The following is a 17,059-nucleotide window of genomic DNA, read 5'->3' as shown; positions in this document are numbered from 1 at the left end:
TCCTGTCACAAGGAGCTATGGATGGGGACGAGCGGTCGTTACTCCGATCGCTTGTCACCATCCATTATTATAATGGTCAGCAGCGCATCTCACTGTTTACACCGGGAGATGTGCTGCCGAGAACTATAATATTTTACTTTAAATCGATACGATCAGCAGATGATCAAGCGTTTGCTCGCTCATCTGCTGATCGCTGCCCTGTTTACACAGGGCAATCATCAACGAGCATTCTATGAACTCTCATCTGCCCGATGATAACCCAGTTTAAAAGGGGCCTTAAAGAGGCTCTGTCACCAGATTTTGCAACCCCTATCTGCTATTGCAGCAGATTGGCGCTGCAATGTAGATTACAGTAACGTTTTTATTTTAAAAAAACGAGCATTTTTGGCCAAGTTATGACCATTTTTGTATTTATGCAAATGAGGCTTGCAAAAGTACAACTGGGCGTGTTGAAAAGTAAAAGTACAACTGGGCGTGTATTATGTGCGTACATCGGGGCGTTTTTACTACTTTTACTAGCTGGGCGTTGTGACGAGAAGTATCATCCACTTATCTTCAGAACGCCCAGCTTCTGGCAGATCACGCTGTGACGTCACTTCCCCAGGTCCTGCATCGTGTCAGACGAGCGAGCACACATCGGCACCAGAGGCTACAGATGATTCTGCAGCAGCATCAGCGTTTGCAGGTAAGTCGATGTAGCTACTTACCTGCAAACGCTGATGCTGCTGCAGAATCAACTGTAGCCTCTGGTGCCGATGTGTCCTCGCTCGTCTGACACGATGCAGGACCTGGGGAAGTGACGTCACAGCGTGATCTGCCAGAAGCTGGGCGTTCTGAAGAGAAGTGGATGATACTTCTCGTCACAACGCCCAGCTAGTAAAAGTAGTAAAAACGCCCCGATGTACGCACATAATACACGCCCAGTTGTACTTTTACTTTTAAACACGCCCAGTTGTACTTTTGCAAGCCTCATTTGCATAAATACAAAAATGGTCATATCTTGGCCAAAAATGCTCGTTTTTTAAAAATAAAAACGTTACTGTAATCTACATTGCAGCGCCTATCTGCTGCAATAGCAGATAGGGGTTGCAAAATCTGGTGACAGAGCCTTTTTAAGAGTGCACAGGACCTTAAAGAAATACAATTTAGGACAGATGAGATATGACCGGGTTACATTTAAGAAAAAAAAGAAAAAAAAGTTTGCTTGTTTTGGAGAAATTACTTAAAAAGATTATATTCCATGATGGAATGTAGTATAAAATTAGATCCCGTGGGTATTTACTCCAAAGAATTTGCACTGGTCACATCTGGTTCTTGTTTCTGCACATTTTTAGAACTCGATCTACAGATGCAAATTCTGGTTGCTACAGAGTTACAGATGACTGAACTTTACAAAGGCTCCACAAAAGGTCCAAAACAAGGATTCTGTCTTGAAGCAAACAAACCACTGAAGAGGAAAAAAAAGCTCAATTAGAAGCCAAATCCCAAATACTTTGGACAGTTAGAAAGACCTTTTGGATATTTAACGCAGAGTTATTTTGCCAATTACAATTATCAGTCTGACAAGCTGTAACTAATATTTCCCTTTAGGAGTATATTGCAGCAGTTCACATGTATTTGGATTTATAGAACAATTGTTTGCGGTATGTATTATATATAGTATTACCAGGCAACAAAACGTTCTGACATTAAATAGCCAATTAGCATAGTACAATAAAGAAAATTGTTACGCAATAAATCTTCCTAATTATTGTCTTTTATGGACAACCACAAATAATATTCACATATTGTAGCCTACAAACACAGCTGTATAGTTTACGATCCACTAGGTCTTCCTATAGACTAAAATCCACTTGAGATATACGATCTCTTCGATCAGCCCACCGCCGTAAACCAAAACAGCCGCGCATCCTGCTGCTTTAAGACTGGATGAAAAACTCTTAAAATGTTACGGTTAGCACTAAAAAGCACAACCTAAAAGACTGTTAAACGGTTAAAGACATTCTGTTTTATCGCATATGCTGCCACAATATTGCCGGCACAACAATAAACAGGGAGCGCATAAAAAATTTACAGATTATCGAAGTGGAAGTTTTGAAGGCAGCAGACAAAAGTACAACCAATTGAAAAAGCAAAAAAAAAACAAAACAAAAAAAAAACCACCACACAATTCAGTACCACTAATATGGCATTCATAAAAGTCTATGATTCCATACTGCAGGCATAAACAAATCTTAGCTAGGTCTAGGGGACAACTCCTAAAGTAAGAAGTCAAAATGACATGCTGTAGGGGAGAGTCACACTGCACCCGGAGATTTACGAGCCCTGCTTTTCATGCAGCTACATGCACGTTTTATTGGCCGCAGTTTTACAGCAATTGAAGTAATGCATGTTTCCTCCCTCTCAGTAGTCACAACAGAGTCATCTCCCAGTAGTCACATCAAGATCTCCTTACAACCCATCCCCATCCTAGTAGTCACAGCAAGGCCTCTCCCAGGAACCTCGCCATTGCATCTAGGGGAGAATATCTCTGCAATATGGTGCCATACAGAAGCCAATGAGTGCCTACTGCTCTGCCACGTGCTAGATGCCTTAGAGCAGTGATCTCCAACATGGGGCTCTCTAGGTGTTGTAAATCTACAATTCTTAGCATGTACATCAGCCTTTGTGGTTTTGCAACAGCTGAAGAGTACTGCCTTAGGCCTCATGCACACTACCGTGTTTTTGCTTCTACAATTCAGCCGCAAAAATTAGGATAAATTGCGGAACCATTACTTTTTATGGGCCCATGCACACGACTGGGGCCCGGACCGCAAAAAAAAAAAAAACAACAGTCCGGGCTCATTGAAAATCAACGTGTGCACAGTCCATGAATTGTGGACGGCCCGCTAATGACACTCCGCGGCCGTCTGTGCCGTAATCACAGGCTACTTCCGCGTGCATGAGGCCCAAGGGCTCATTCAGATGAGCGTAATCCTAGTCCGTGTGATGTGCGTTGAAACAGAAGGAGGACAATATTCAGGGGACAACCCCTGTGGAAACGGTAAACAGCCATATTGGTGTGTTACGGGGAAAACCGGGTGACCACAACTGAAGAGTAAGGAATCAAGACCTTCTATAGATGGATGCTTGGGATATTTTCTAAGGGACTGTTTCGTCAAGTTTAAATAATTTCCAGTTTCTACGGTTTAAGACGGAGGATGCAAGGGAGGGGGAGGGATTGTGTGTTTCACTTTACTGGGCAATCTGTAAAAAAGGAATGCGTTGAAGGTGGCAAATGTGTCAAGCAATGGGTGAGAATTCTGAGGGAAGGGGCTGCGCTTTTTATAAAAATCACAAATTATTAATACACAGACCATTATGCACAAGATTTCTCAGCAGGGGCCAATATTAAATTGCACCCCAAGCAAGCAATTAGCACTTCCCTTATGTTGTCAGAAGTGTTAAATCTGAAACAAAAAATGGAGAATATTTTTGTCAGAAGAAGCTGCCGGTGTGATAGTATGGAAAGTATATGACGCATGGTGCAGAGAAATTCCACTACTCATAATAAGTTAACACAATAAAAAATAATGATAATAAATACTACAATAATAAGCTAATAAATTAATAATAATAATCTAAACAAACAATTAAAAACAAAATAATAATAATACTAATACCAATAATAATAAATTATAATAAAATAGCTGTGAAAGAGTATTTGCCCCTCACATGACTTCTTCTATTTTTGGTAATGTGTGACGTTTTTCAGATCATCCAAATAATTCTAACATGAAAAAAAAGATAAAAAAAACAATCACAAAATACAGCTTTTAAAATGATCATTAAATTTATTCAAAACCTATAATCACCCATGTGAAAAAAAATAAAAGCCCCCTGAAATCTAATAACTGATTGCAGTTGTTACGGACAAGTGTGGCAGAACCAAACCTTTGCGATAACTCTTTTACATCGCTGTGGAGGCGTTTTGGCTTCCTCTTTGCAGAATTGTTTTCATTTGGCTGCATTGGAGGGTTTTCGATCATAAACTGACCAGTTAGGGTCTTGCCACAGCATCTCAATAGGATTCAAGTCAAAATCCACTCAGCCACTCCAAAACCTTAATTTTGTTTCTTTTGAGCCATTCTGAGGTTGACTTGTGTGCTTCAGAGCATTGACCAGCTGCTGTCATGGCCACGTTCCTGGTCAGTTTCGCCAATACTAATCTGTTCCCAGTGTCTCCTTTTTCCGGGCCATTGCCACACCATTTCCCCTGGCCACATGACTGGTGGCATCCCCTGCCACAGTTCTCTTCCTGGTCCTCGGCCGGTCACTAGTGCGCTCCTCCCTTTAAAGACTGTCACCACATTATAAGTGCCCTATCTCCTACATAAGGAGATGGGCGCTATAATGTCGATCACAGCAGTGCTCTTTATTTAGAAAAACGATCTATTTTTACCACGTTAGGAGCGATTTTAGCTTTATGCTAATTGGTCTAAAGTTAAACACGCCCAGTTGGGCATTAAACTGAGTGGGCGTTGTACAGAGGAGTGTATGACGCTGACTAATCAGTGGCATACACTTCTCTCCATTCAGTCAGCGCATATGGATCCTGCTAGATCAGTATGTGCTGTCTTATACTGACACATTAACGTTACTGAAGTGTTTAGACAGTGACTAGACATTCCTTCCAGCCAGGACGTCTAATCACAATCCCGACACTTTGTTAACATTTCTGTGGTACTTACAGAAGAGCAAGCGTAATCTCGCGAGATCCCGCTGTAAATGACTGGTTACAGCGAGATTACGCTTTGCTCTGCTGTAAGTACCACAGAAACGTTAACAAAGTGTCGGGATTGTGAATAGACATCCCGTCCCGGATGGAAGGAATGTCTATTCACGGTCTAAACACTTCAGTAGCGTTAATACGTCAGTATAAGGGCAGATTCACACGAGCATTGCGTTTTTGCGCGCGCAAACAACGCGGCGTTTTGCGCGCGCAAAAACCATTTGACATCTGTGTGTGTCATCCGTGTCTGATGCGGGGCTGCGTGATTTTCGCGCAGCCGCCATCATAGAGATGAGGCTAGTCGACGGCCGTCACTGTCCAAGGTGCTGAAAGAGCTAACTCTTTCAGCACCCTCGACAGTGAATGCCGAACACAATATCGCAAAACCTGTAGAAAAAAAAAGAAAAAGTTCGTACTTACCGAGAACTTCCCGGCCGTTGCCTTGGTGACGCGCCTCTCTTGACATCGGGCCCCACCTCCCTGGATGACGCGCCAGTCCATGTGACCACTGCAGCCTGTGCTTGGCCTGTGATTGGCTGGAGCTGTCACTTGGACTTAATTGTCATCCCAGGAGGTCAGACTGGAGGAAGAAGCCGGGAGTTAGCGGTAAGTCAGAACTTCGTTTTTTTTTCTACAGGTTCATGTATTTTGGGATCGGAAGTCACGGTCCATGGTGCTGAAACAGTTTAACTCTTTCAGCACCATGGACAGTGACTATCTCCTGACGTCGCGTACCGATAATTTTTTTGCCGGGATCGGCCAAAACGAGTTTGGCCGAACCCGGTGAAGTTCGGTACGCTTGTCCGGCTTCGCTCATCGCAAAGACACTCCGTTTGGATGTTCGGAAACAGAAAAGCACGTGGTGCTTTTCGGTTTTCATTCATCCTTTTCACTGCTGTTGCGCGAATCACGCTCGTCCCACGGAAGTGCTTCCGTGTGGTGCGCGTGATTTTCACTCACCCATTGACTTCAATGGGTGCGTGATGCGCGAAATACGCAGAGTTATTGAACCTGTCGCGCTTTTTGCGCAGCAGACAAACGCTGCGCAAAAAGCACGGACTGTCTGTACTGCCCCATAGACTTGTATTGGTCCATGCGTGCCGCGTGAAAACCACGCGGCCCGCACGGACCGAATACACGCTCGTGTGAATCCCCCCCTAAGACAGCACATAGCGAACAACGCAGTGTCACTATGCGCTGACTAAATGAATGGGGAGGAGTGTATGACGCGGATTGGTCACCGATTGGTCAGCATCATACACTCCTCTGAACAACGCCCACTTGGTCTAAAGTAAAAACACGCCCAGTTGGGCATTAAGAAAGTAATTAGCATAAAGCTAAAATCGCTCCTAAGGGTATGTGCACACGAGGGCATTACATCCGTAATTGACGGACGTATTTCGGCCGCAAGTACCGAACCGAACACAGTGCAGGGAGCCGGGCTCCTAGCATCATAGTTCTGTACGATGCTAGGAGTCCCTGCCTCGCTGCGGGACAACTGTCCCGTACTGTAATCATGTTTTCAGTACGTGACAGTTGACCGGCGGCGAGGCAGGGTCTCCTAGCGTCGTACATAAGTATGATGCTAGGAGCCCGGCTCCCTGCACTGTGTTCGGTCCGGTACTTGCGGCCGAAATACGTCCGTCAATTACGGACGTAATGCCCTCGTGTGCACATACCCTAATGTGGTAAAAATAGATTGTTTTTCTAAATAAAAAGCACTGCTGTCACCTACATTACAGCGCCAATCTCCTTATGTAGGAGATAGGGCACTTATAATGTGGTGACCGAGCCTCTTTAAGGGCCAGAGCGCATCATACTACCAAGTTTCCAAGAGTACAAATGGTACGCCCCTTTGCGGTGGACCTCATAATTTATGGTTTTATAGTCTATCTTGCTAGTTACCTGCTTGAACTTAACCTTGCCCTGTCTGCCACCTGCCCCGATCTATTGCCTGAATAACGTGACCACCACCTACCGCGACCTTCGCTTGGAGCAGCTGAGCCCCTGGATAGAATTTTTTTAATAGAATGGAATTGGTAGTGGTCACAGATTTCTTTACTGTGCAATGGCTAGTCCCGTCTGAGCATTTCAAAGGCAGATCTCCATCAAAATAAAGTCCACTGAAGTCTACATGAACAGATCGATATAATTAGTGTCACCCATAAACGAAGTAAAGCCAATTCAACTTTGTCATTAAGGTTTTTCTTAATAGAAAATTTTTATTGTTGGCTGGGACACCCACAGACGACACCCTTGTGGATTTTAAGCGGAAATACGTACGTGAAAGGTGTAGCTTCCGATTAAACAAAAACTATGCCACCATCTGAGTCAGTCAATCTGTGTCAACAAATCTGCTGAATGGATTTATGCAGATTGACTTAGAACGGCTATGGAATTGCTGTTGGTTTAACTGTGCGGCTTTACCTATGTAAACAGCAGTTTGATAGTGGTTTGATATTTTGGTAATATATTCACACACTATTTGAAATCTCCAATAAAAATAAAAAAAAATTGGACAAACTAAAAAAAATAAAAATAATGGACAATGGAAAAAACAAAAACAAAAAGTCTGGCACAAAAAAATAAAACAAAAATAGACCAAATAGGATATAAAATTATACAATGCCACAAATCATTGAAAGCAAGCTAACAGAGCTATGATTAACAGATGCATCTGCATTGCAACTAAGGACTATGCCATGGTAACAGGTCTCAGGGACTACTGGCTCGACATAGTTAGTAGGAAAAGAAAGGAGCTGCTGATCTTGTTAGGCACACAAAGAACTGGGAGGTCTATTACAACTTTTCACTTTACCGCCCTGGAAAGAAAAAAGCCCTTCATTAACTTTGTCTGGGTTGTAATTCTTCAGAAAATATGATAATTCCATGAACTCATTCAGTAAGGTGCAAGTGGCTAAAGGGGAGGGGGAAAAAAACACAAACACAAAAAAAAAAATAAAGTTTAACATTTTTTTTGTAAGATTTATTGCCCTTAAAATAAATCCTAATCTTGGGCTGATTTATATTAGCTTGACCACATTCAAGACCAATCCTATTTTGGTAGGTAGTAACCAGTGTATACCGAACACCCCACAACATCTGCCGTTTTTGGAGCTGCTCTGATTCAGGTCATATAACCATTATAATATGCCTTTTGTCATAGTCGCTCAGATCCTTACACTTGCCCATTTTTCCGGCATCAAAATCATCAACTTGCTGCCTAATATATCCCACCCCTTTATAGATGCCATTGTAAGAAGATAATCTGTATTTTAGCGTCCATAGTAATACTGCCGTAACGCCTCTGCCCGTGCAGTTCTACAGACACTCTGATCGCCATAGTGTTCGAAGATAATCAAAGTTAGGTTTAGTAGAACACAAAGTCTCGGTCTGGGGGGTGTAGTACATACGTGTCTGGCACAGTTATTTGAGCACAGTAGATCACTATTATTTAAGAATTGTGTATCGTTTATCGCAACACAACTTCCCACTGAACCGACTGGGTGATCTGGTCACGCGTGGCTCAGGATACACACAGGTGGTGGGGCAGACAGAAGAATACAAGTACAGGTGTTTGTCAAAGTATCAGACCCCCCAAAAAATGTTTACATTGCACAAGGAGATATATTTTTGTATTTAAGGGGAAAGATTATTTTTCTTATTTTTTTTATTTTTTTTTAAGTGGGGGGGCTTAAAATGTGCTCAAAGATGGTTTGTTAGAAATGTATGTTTTTCTATATAAAAACAGGGGGTTTTTTTTCACGGAAATTTGGAACAAGCACTTGCTATTTTCCAATATAAATGTAACTTCATGATCAGCATTTCCGTGGCATTAAAATCATTTTGTGCTTCTCTATTCAGGTCCCTTTAGCCTTTCCCAGGAATTGAAGGTCAAGAAACGTACCAATGGGATATGTAGATTTAAATCAGCTTTTTATTGCAAATGTAATTAACAGCGACATTGTGAAGTACAAAAGAATCTGGGAAACAATCCCTGGCCGTTTCTATGGCCAAACTAGAACTCAACATGTGCCCTTGGACAACCCCGTTGCCTTCCCACCTCCCCTTCCTGGAACAGCACAGTACATTTGTATTGAGCCATTGTGTGGTATGTACAGGTTTTTTTCCTAGTGGTAACTAGACGCAGAAGAACTGCCTTATATAACATGTGCCTTATATAGAGGACAAAATAATATTATAATTGAATATTCAACACTGCTTTTGCAGTCTTCCCTAAACAGGTCACGTAATAAGAACATCCATTCTATTGATAAATATAATTGTGGTGTTTTGTTGCTCTACGGGTTTGCTCTAATGCCACAATTGGAACCTTTTATAAAACTGGTTTTGAGGGACCACAAGACTCAGAACGATCAAAGCGGATCCCTTATAATGCAACAACTAAAAAAAAGGAAACCTTTCGTAAGGTTAAAAATAGCCTCTGATTCAGTTATGTGAATTGTTAGCTTTTATGATAAACATCTTAAAATTAGAAATGCAAATCCTTAGATAGCGGTCCTATAGTAGGGACAACCCCGTTGTTGTAGATATGTTGTAGCTACCTACAGTAATATAGTGAAGTAGTGGCAGTGCAAGCGTGAATGGAGCAGCGTGGTATTTCTACAATATTACCATATACAATAGTTAAACACCACCATAGTGTACCAGATCATGTATAATGTTACTTGATAAAGACTACATTTTAGGCCAGTTTCACTCGTCACATGTATGTATTACGATCCAAGACCTTGACTTTCCGTGGTTCTACTGAACCTATATTTGTTCACCAGAGCATTCTAAGGTAAGCAGTATGGTTCAGTAGAACCGAAGGGATCTGGGTGTTGCGGCTGTACTACTACGGGACACTAAAATATCCATATTGACAAGAGCCTAACTGTGATAAATATAGGATCAGAAAATATACAAAAACAGCAGATCTTGTGGGCTTTTCCTGGTATACAGTGGTTAGTACCTACCAAAAGAGGTCCAAGGAAGGACAAATGGTGAACTGGTGACAGGGTCACGATACCCAAGCCCGATTGATGAGCTTGGGGAGCGAAAGCTAGCTCAGCTTGGTTGAATCCAACAGAAACGCTATTGAAGAACAATTGGCTGAAAAAGTTATGGATGGCTGTGATAGAAAGGTGTCAGAACACCGTGAATTGCAACTTCGCTCCATTTGGGGCGGTGTAGATACAGACCGGTTAGAGTGCCAATGTTGACACCTGTCCACCGCCAAAAGCGCTTACAATGGGCAAGTGAGCATCAATACTGGAATTTGGAGAAAAGGAAGAAGGTGGCCTGGTCTGATGAATCACACTTTAAATCATGTGAAAGGCCGGGTGCACGTGCGTCACACAAGCCGGTTGAGGCAGTGTGATACACTGGACAATGTTCTGCTGGGAAACCTTGGGTCCTGGCATTCATGTAAATGTTACTTTGGTCTGAAGCAATGTTTAGGTAGGTGGCACGTGTCAAAAGTACACCCGTTCATGGCAACGGTGGTCCCCAACGGCAGTGGCCTCTTCCAGCAGGATAATGCGCCCCGCCACACTGCAAAAATGGTTACGGAATGGTTTGAGGAACGGGACAAGGTGCCAATGTGTTGATTTGTGCTCGGTTCGATTGACATCTGGGGAATTTTGAGGTCAAGACCGAACCATGGAGGTCACACCTCACAACTTACAGGACTGAAAAGATCTGCTGCTAACGTCTTGGTGCCAGATACCACAGGACACCTTCAGAGGTCTTGTGGAATCCATGTCTCCATGGGTCAGAGCTGTTTCGATGGCACGAGGGGGACCTACACAATATCAGGAAGGTGGTTTTAATGTCATGGCTCAACGGTGTATCTCTATAGATAAAAATAGATCTTAAAACGAAAGAAAAAACCGAAAACAAACTTAAAAATTGTGTTTTTCATTTAAAAGAATCTTTTTCGTACACAGAAAGCATTATTTGCAAACGAAAACAGACTAAGTGAATTTATTGCACATCATTTCAAGGCCACGACTAGGTCACATGTGAGGTCAACACACTTTAAAAAGCTGCTGTTAATAATGAAGTACAGCGTCCAAGCAGGTCTCAATAAAGCCTTCTCTTACGAGGAGCGCAATGCAGGAAGTAATAGGACGCGAGTTAATAGGGCGCACAAAAACAGAGCAATAAGGCAACACAATGTTAGCTTTTAAAATGTCAGCGTTCATATTAGTGTAAAGAAATACTGCAGCTTGGCTTGTGTACAGTTCATGCATTATACATTTCGTGTACAAACTAATCCAGGTTGTGCAATGTTTGGACACTATAGAGCACTGCCTCCACCTCAAGCCTGTAATGCACCCAAGATAGATATCAGCAAGCAAAAAAGCTCCCTGCTGTGTAATAACCCTTAAATCACACAGCTGTTCTCACTGCAGCAGATGAGAAAATCGTAATGTTCCAATAGATCATCGCAGGTGATCAATAAGAGGTTAAACGCCATGGAGCATCTCTGGGCATCGCATGGTTGCCTTCCCATGGGAACAGGGGACCCACCGGCAAATAAATGCCAGGAAACAAGGACATCTGACCAGCACACAGAGGAGAAAGCCTATTAACAAGAGGAATTGCTGGAGAGTCATTAACTTCAACTGGGGGGGGGGATGGGGGGTTGGGGGGGATGGGGGGTTGGGGGGGGGGTTGGGGGGGGGGTTGGGGGGGGGGGGCAAAGCCTTTGGTTGACCTTGGAGCTGAAGTCCTCAAACGCTTCATTGTTGTGGAGCTACAGAATGAAGACCACACAGATTCATCAGACCACTTCTGGCTGGTAAAAGCCATGATATACACCAAAGATGTGTTCAGGATGGGCATACAATACTTATTTCTAAAAACGAATAAATGTGGCCCTTGTTCGGACCATAGGATTATAATTACAACTTATAGTTAGGAGTTATTATGAGCCCACCCTGAAGCTTAGTGGTCATCTGTATAGTGGAGTTGGTCCTTTGGTGGAAGGTTAAAGGGGTTTTCCAGCCACTAAAAATTGATGGGCTATCCTCAGGATATCACACATTAAGCAGCGATTTACAGGTATTGCAGACTTTTTTCCCATTGAAGTGAATGAGAGAAAAGGCTGCAGTACCTGTAAATCCCCTTATAAATGCGTTTCGTAGACTCCGTGAGCAAAAAGAAATGAAGGTAAAGCAGCGTTCATAAGAGCACTGGGGCACCTACAAAACCGCTGATCGGTGGGGGTCCTGAAATTCAGACCCCAACCCATCAGCTATTGATGGCCTATCCAGAGGATAGGCCATCAATTTTTAGTGGCTGGAAAACCCCTTTAAAAATGTTAAGGAAAAAAAATAAATGAATTATTTAAAAAAACAATGAAACACAAATGTGTGAGTGATATTCCTAGTGAGAAGACCTCTCCTAGATCACTAAAGAAGGCATTTTGAGGATTTAAAAGTGGTTCCTCAACTTCGACCACTTCTTTTCAACCAGTGTAAGATACATTACTAGATTTTGGGAAGGGTCCAAGCTCAGGTAGCTGCACGGGAACACATGCATATAGATTTACATATAGAAGACTTCTCACGAGTAGGGGCCTTAGGGGTAGGAGAAGCAGAAGGTAAAACTTCCCCTTTAAGCTACACTATAGATTCAATAGTAAGACATATACTACAGGGCATATGAAGTTCATCCAACAGCATCCAAACATTACAATGCTCCAGAGTTCAGTTAAACACAGATGCATCTTTTTCCTCCCAATATGTTCGCAATTCAAGCATATCATTAGGTAATCTTTCCGACCTTATATAACAAACAATAACATGCACTTGTGAACAGCAAAAATCTGGTAAGAGGTTGTACAGGATTAGAAAAACATGGCTGTTTCTTTAAAAACCGTGTCGTGTGTGGTATTGCATTTACCTCAACTGAGCTGACCCGTAGTAACAGACACAACCAATGGACACGTGTAGCGCGGTTTCTGGAAAGTCCCACAAAAGGTATTTTCTGACCTTTGAGGGATGGACCATAATAAAAGAAAAGTAAAATAAAAAAGTACAAAAAAAAAAAATAAAAAATCACAAAATATCCACTCCCAAAAAAAAAATTCCCCCGCCAATCAGTCATAACGCTAGGACTGACCCAATAATCCTAAAAAATTTAATATATCAAAATTTACGGTAGACAATGAAAATCACAAATAAAAGGTCTACTTTAGGGTAAAACTATAACATTACCAGGAAACAATAGCTAAAATGTAAAAAATCATATTTTTTTTTAAATATAATTTGCAAACTTTAAACCTAGAAATTCTAAAATACCAAAAAGAGAGAGCGTGCGTAAAAATAAAAAAAAAATAAACCTGCATGGTCTACGAAAAAAGCACCGCAAAAATCACACTGCCAGCCCAACAAATAAAGTTAGTCGTTTAAAATACGCAAGATAAAAATGGCTAAAGGACGCCTGGTCCTGAAGGCTTAAAATACCCAGGTCCTGAATCGGTTAAACCTTGCTTTTACTGGGCAGAAATTTGTAGATTGTGTACACTTTATGGACAAAAGCACTGGGACAAACCACTTAATCATTGAATGCAGGTGTTTCATTTAGTCCCATCGCCACAGGTGTATAATACCCAACACCTCGCCATGCAGTCGCCTTTACATAGACCTATTCTTTCACCTATGTTTGTAAAGAGATCACTGAATTTCAGCGCGGTCCTGTAATAGGACACCACCGTTGTAACAAGTCATTTCATGACATTTCTTCCATCCTAGATATTCCACGATCAACTGTGAGTGATATTATTGTAAAGTGGAAGCGTTCAGGAACCACATCAACTCAGCCACGAAGGTGAGACCACGTAAAGTTACAGAGCGGGGGTCACAAGTGCTGATGTGCATAGTGAATAAAAGTCGCCTACGCTCTGAGAACTCAATAACTGCAGAGAATCAAATCTCCTCTGGCATTAACATTCGCACAAAAACGGTGTCCCGAGAGCTTCATGGCATTACCAAGTGTCAGATGGAGTGATGTAAAGCCGCCGCCACTGGACTCTGGAGCGGTGGAAATGTGCCCTGCGGAATGATGAATCACGCTCCTCTATCTGGCGGTCTGATGGAGGAGTCTGGGTTTGGTGAATGCCAGGAGAACGTTACCCGCCTGATTGCATTGTGCCAACTATAAAATTTGGTGGCGGAGGGATAATGCTATATAGGGTTGATTTTTAGAAATTGGCCTAGGCCCTTAGATCCAGTGAAGGGAAATCTTAAAGCGTCAGCATACCAAGCTACCATATCCTCCGGTTAGGGTAGATGGTCCATCCGGGCTAGGAGACTACCTTTCCTTTAGAGAAAGTAGAAAAGGGAGGAAACCTCCAGCTCACCGGTTCTGCGTCTCCAGACACCTCGCTTCTATTGTGAAGAGAAGGGGGAGTGATAACCTCCTATAGCTCTTGGCCTCAGAGTGCTTAAGTCGGAACCAAGCGGAAATTAAAATTGGAGTGATTTCCCATAGATTATTCTAATAACTAGTTTTTTGTGAGCAAAGTCTAGATGAGATATACAATATTTAGGTAAATAAAAATAAAGAGGTTTCAGAATTTCAACTCAGAATATTTACATTCACGACTATACCGGGAATTATTACATATGGCTTTGCATGCTTTAGCGACAGAAAACATAAATCAATTAAAACTAGAAAACAAAGGCAGCGAACAACATTCCGGCGTAATGAGTCGCAGGCGATCAATATCTTGGAGGACGCTCTTCAAATTTGGACTAAGAAGAGAATCATGGAGGAATGCACGGCAGCGAGCAGGGTGTTTAGGAGAAATTAAATAAAATAATTCACTCCAGCTTTTACAGACCTTGAAGGTCAATGAATTACAACAGATATGCCCTGGTTTGAATCACAAAGACTGTACAAATGATAACTGTTATTGTCAGAATATATCAATCGTGGCCATATGTCTGCATTGGCACCGTTTGGGAGCCCTAATCAAATACAATTCAATGCTTTACAGCCCTTTATGGACTCAAATTTTGCAGCAATTTCCCGGAGACATAAGATATCTACAAAGAAGACCTTCTGCTAGTTTCTCACTAGGTTTCAGACCTTCTAAGCTTTATATCGTTATGGGATTTGGCTATAAACTCAGTAGTGTAACACTAGACCTGCATGGTTAGATGGTCATAGATAAGAAACTTGGTTGGGCATTGTCTGACTAAGGTTACCATCTGTCATCAGCCTTATGTAGTTTATGGCACCATATCAAAACTTTAGAAATGCCATCGTTGCAAGGCAATTGGTTTCCTTAGGCATCATGCACACAACCATAAAAACCTCTAGGGCAAGTTCACACGTAGCGTAAATACAGCAGATTTTCTGTGACTGATTTTGTTGTGGAAAATCCGCAGCATAATACAGTAGCAGCAGAGCGGATGATATTTGAACAAATTCCATCCACATGCTGCGTAAATGAGCGGGAAAAAAAAGCTCAGAAATTGACCTGCAACAAACAGCAGATGCCATCTTATACAGGATTGTGTATTTGTCCAGGCCGGTCTCCGAAAATTTAGCTTCATCCCATATGACCGCTGCAGCTAGTCGCACGTGATGAAACGTCATGGCTGCGTAAGTTTAAAACTTTTTTTTTCCGGCCGAAAAACTGCACCACAATTTAGTGTGGTTTTTCTGTCAGAATTCCCAGCGGCGCACAAGGCGTGTACTTGGTGTACGCAGCGTATCCATCCTGTGTGAACATACCCCTACAGTATGTGCACATAGCAGGCTATGGGTGCCATATTAAAGCATTTGTATTGAGAGTTAAAAAAATTACAGTAAATGTCATACTTGCTAGCATCACTGCAAAGGCCAGTGATTGCCTGGAGCAGTCATGTGGGTATACGGCACATCATTGGGCCAGAAAAACAAAGAATCACCGGAGCATAGGCACTGGAGTTGCGAGGATTTAACAAAAATTTTATTTTATAATTTCCTACTGTAATTTTCTTAACTCTCGGAAAACCCCTTAACGACTTGTCCCGTACTGGTATGCGGCAGACGTTAAGGGGAAGTATGGAACGGACTCACGGGCTGAGCGCGCTCCATAAACAGCGGGTGACGGCTGTGTTACACAGCCGACACCTCATTGCAACCGTTCACTTGGATTCCACCCGTTTAACAACTTAAATGCCACGGTCAATAGCAACATTTAAACTGTTAGAATCAGGCCACCGTAACCCCTCAAACACGCCATCATGCCCCCCCCCATGGCGCGATCGGTCTACCATCCAGGTCTGCCATCTTTGTACTCCTTTGAAGCCCTGCCTCTGGAACAGCTCCTGAGTTTCAGAAGTTTCTTAATCAAACTAGCGTTTTTCACCGCTGTTTTTGGAGCTATTTTTCTATTGAGTCAATGAAAAACCACTCCAAAAACTGCTCAAGAAGTGACATGCACTTCTTTTTACGGGGAGTCTTTTTATGCGCCGTTTTTTGACAATGAGGCATAAAAAAATGCCCAGTTGGTACAGAACACCGTATTTCCCATTGAAATAAAGACAGATGTATGTAGGCATTCTGCTTCCGATTTTTCAGCCGTTTTTTGGGACGTTCATGGCCCGAAATACGGCTAAAATGTCCTGTGTGAACATACCCTTACAGACATGTAGGGACTCCATGGGCTAGCATACAGTGCCTGAGCACACAATACTGCTGGGTATCAAAAGTGCCCAAAGACAGTGGTTGGCACGACTACACTACGTGGCAACAACTCTGGAATGTATGAACCGCTGGGCTCTGTGGTGCTTCGGCTGCATGTATGAGCGATGGTCTGTGTGTGCAAAGCGTCACCTCTAATACAGCTCATGCAAACTGCTGTGTACATGAACACTTGGACTACACCTAGATGGCCATTTTTCCCAACCGATGCCCGGCTTAGCTTTCTTATTCCCCTTATGAAAAAAAAAAAAAAAAGTCAATGGGAATGTGGTTGTACCATACAATGCCACTTTTCTGCAGCATGAATGTTTCAGGACCTACTTAGATCATAAAAAAGTTGATAAAGGGTCACGGATGTGATGGAGACGCACATACATCACCCCAGCATCTTGCTGGGTATACGTAGTCTTACCATATAAGAGTAGAGACCAACCTACAGCTTCCAGCCAGCGTATAGGTGGCACGGTCCAAGTTAATTTTTCAGTATTTAACCCTCATGGACCAAACGAAACCCACAAGGAACCGCACAAAGATCTGGACAAAAAAATATATATATATATATATATATTTCGAGCAGAG

At 42.4% G+C, this 17,059-nt stretch overlaps 1 protein-coding gene across 1 annotated transcript in view; it reads right to left on the bottom strand.

Annotated features, from left to right (window-relative positions):
• The window catches only part of PTPRG (protein tyrosine phosphatase receptor type G), a 410,964-nt gene that overhangs the window by 336,242 nt on the left and 57,663 nt on the right, over nucleotides 1–17,059 (bottom strand). The window lies entirely within an intron of this gene.

The sequence above is a fragment of the Rhinoderma darwinii genome, chromosome 7 (genome assembly GCF_050947455.1).
Source record: "Rhinoderma darwinii isolate aRhiDar2 chromosome 7, aRhiDar2.hap1, whole genome shotgun sequence".
Taxonomy (NCBI): Eukaryota; Metazoa; Chordata; class Amphibia; order Anura; family Rhinodermatidae; genus Rhinoderma; species Rhinoderma darwinii.
Note: the sequence above shows the minus strand (reverse complement) of the source record. Positions and strands in the feature narration are given on the sequence as shown.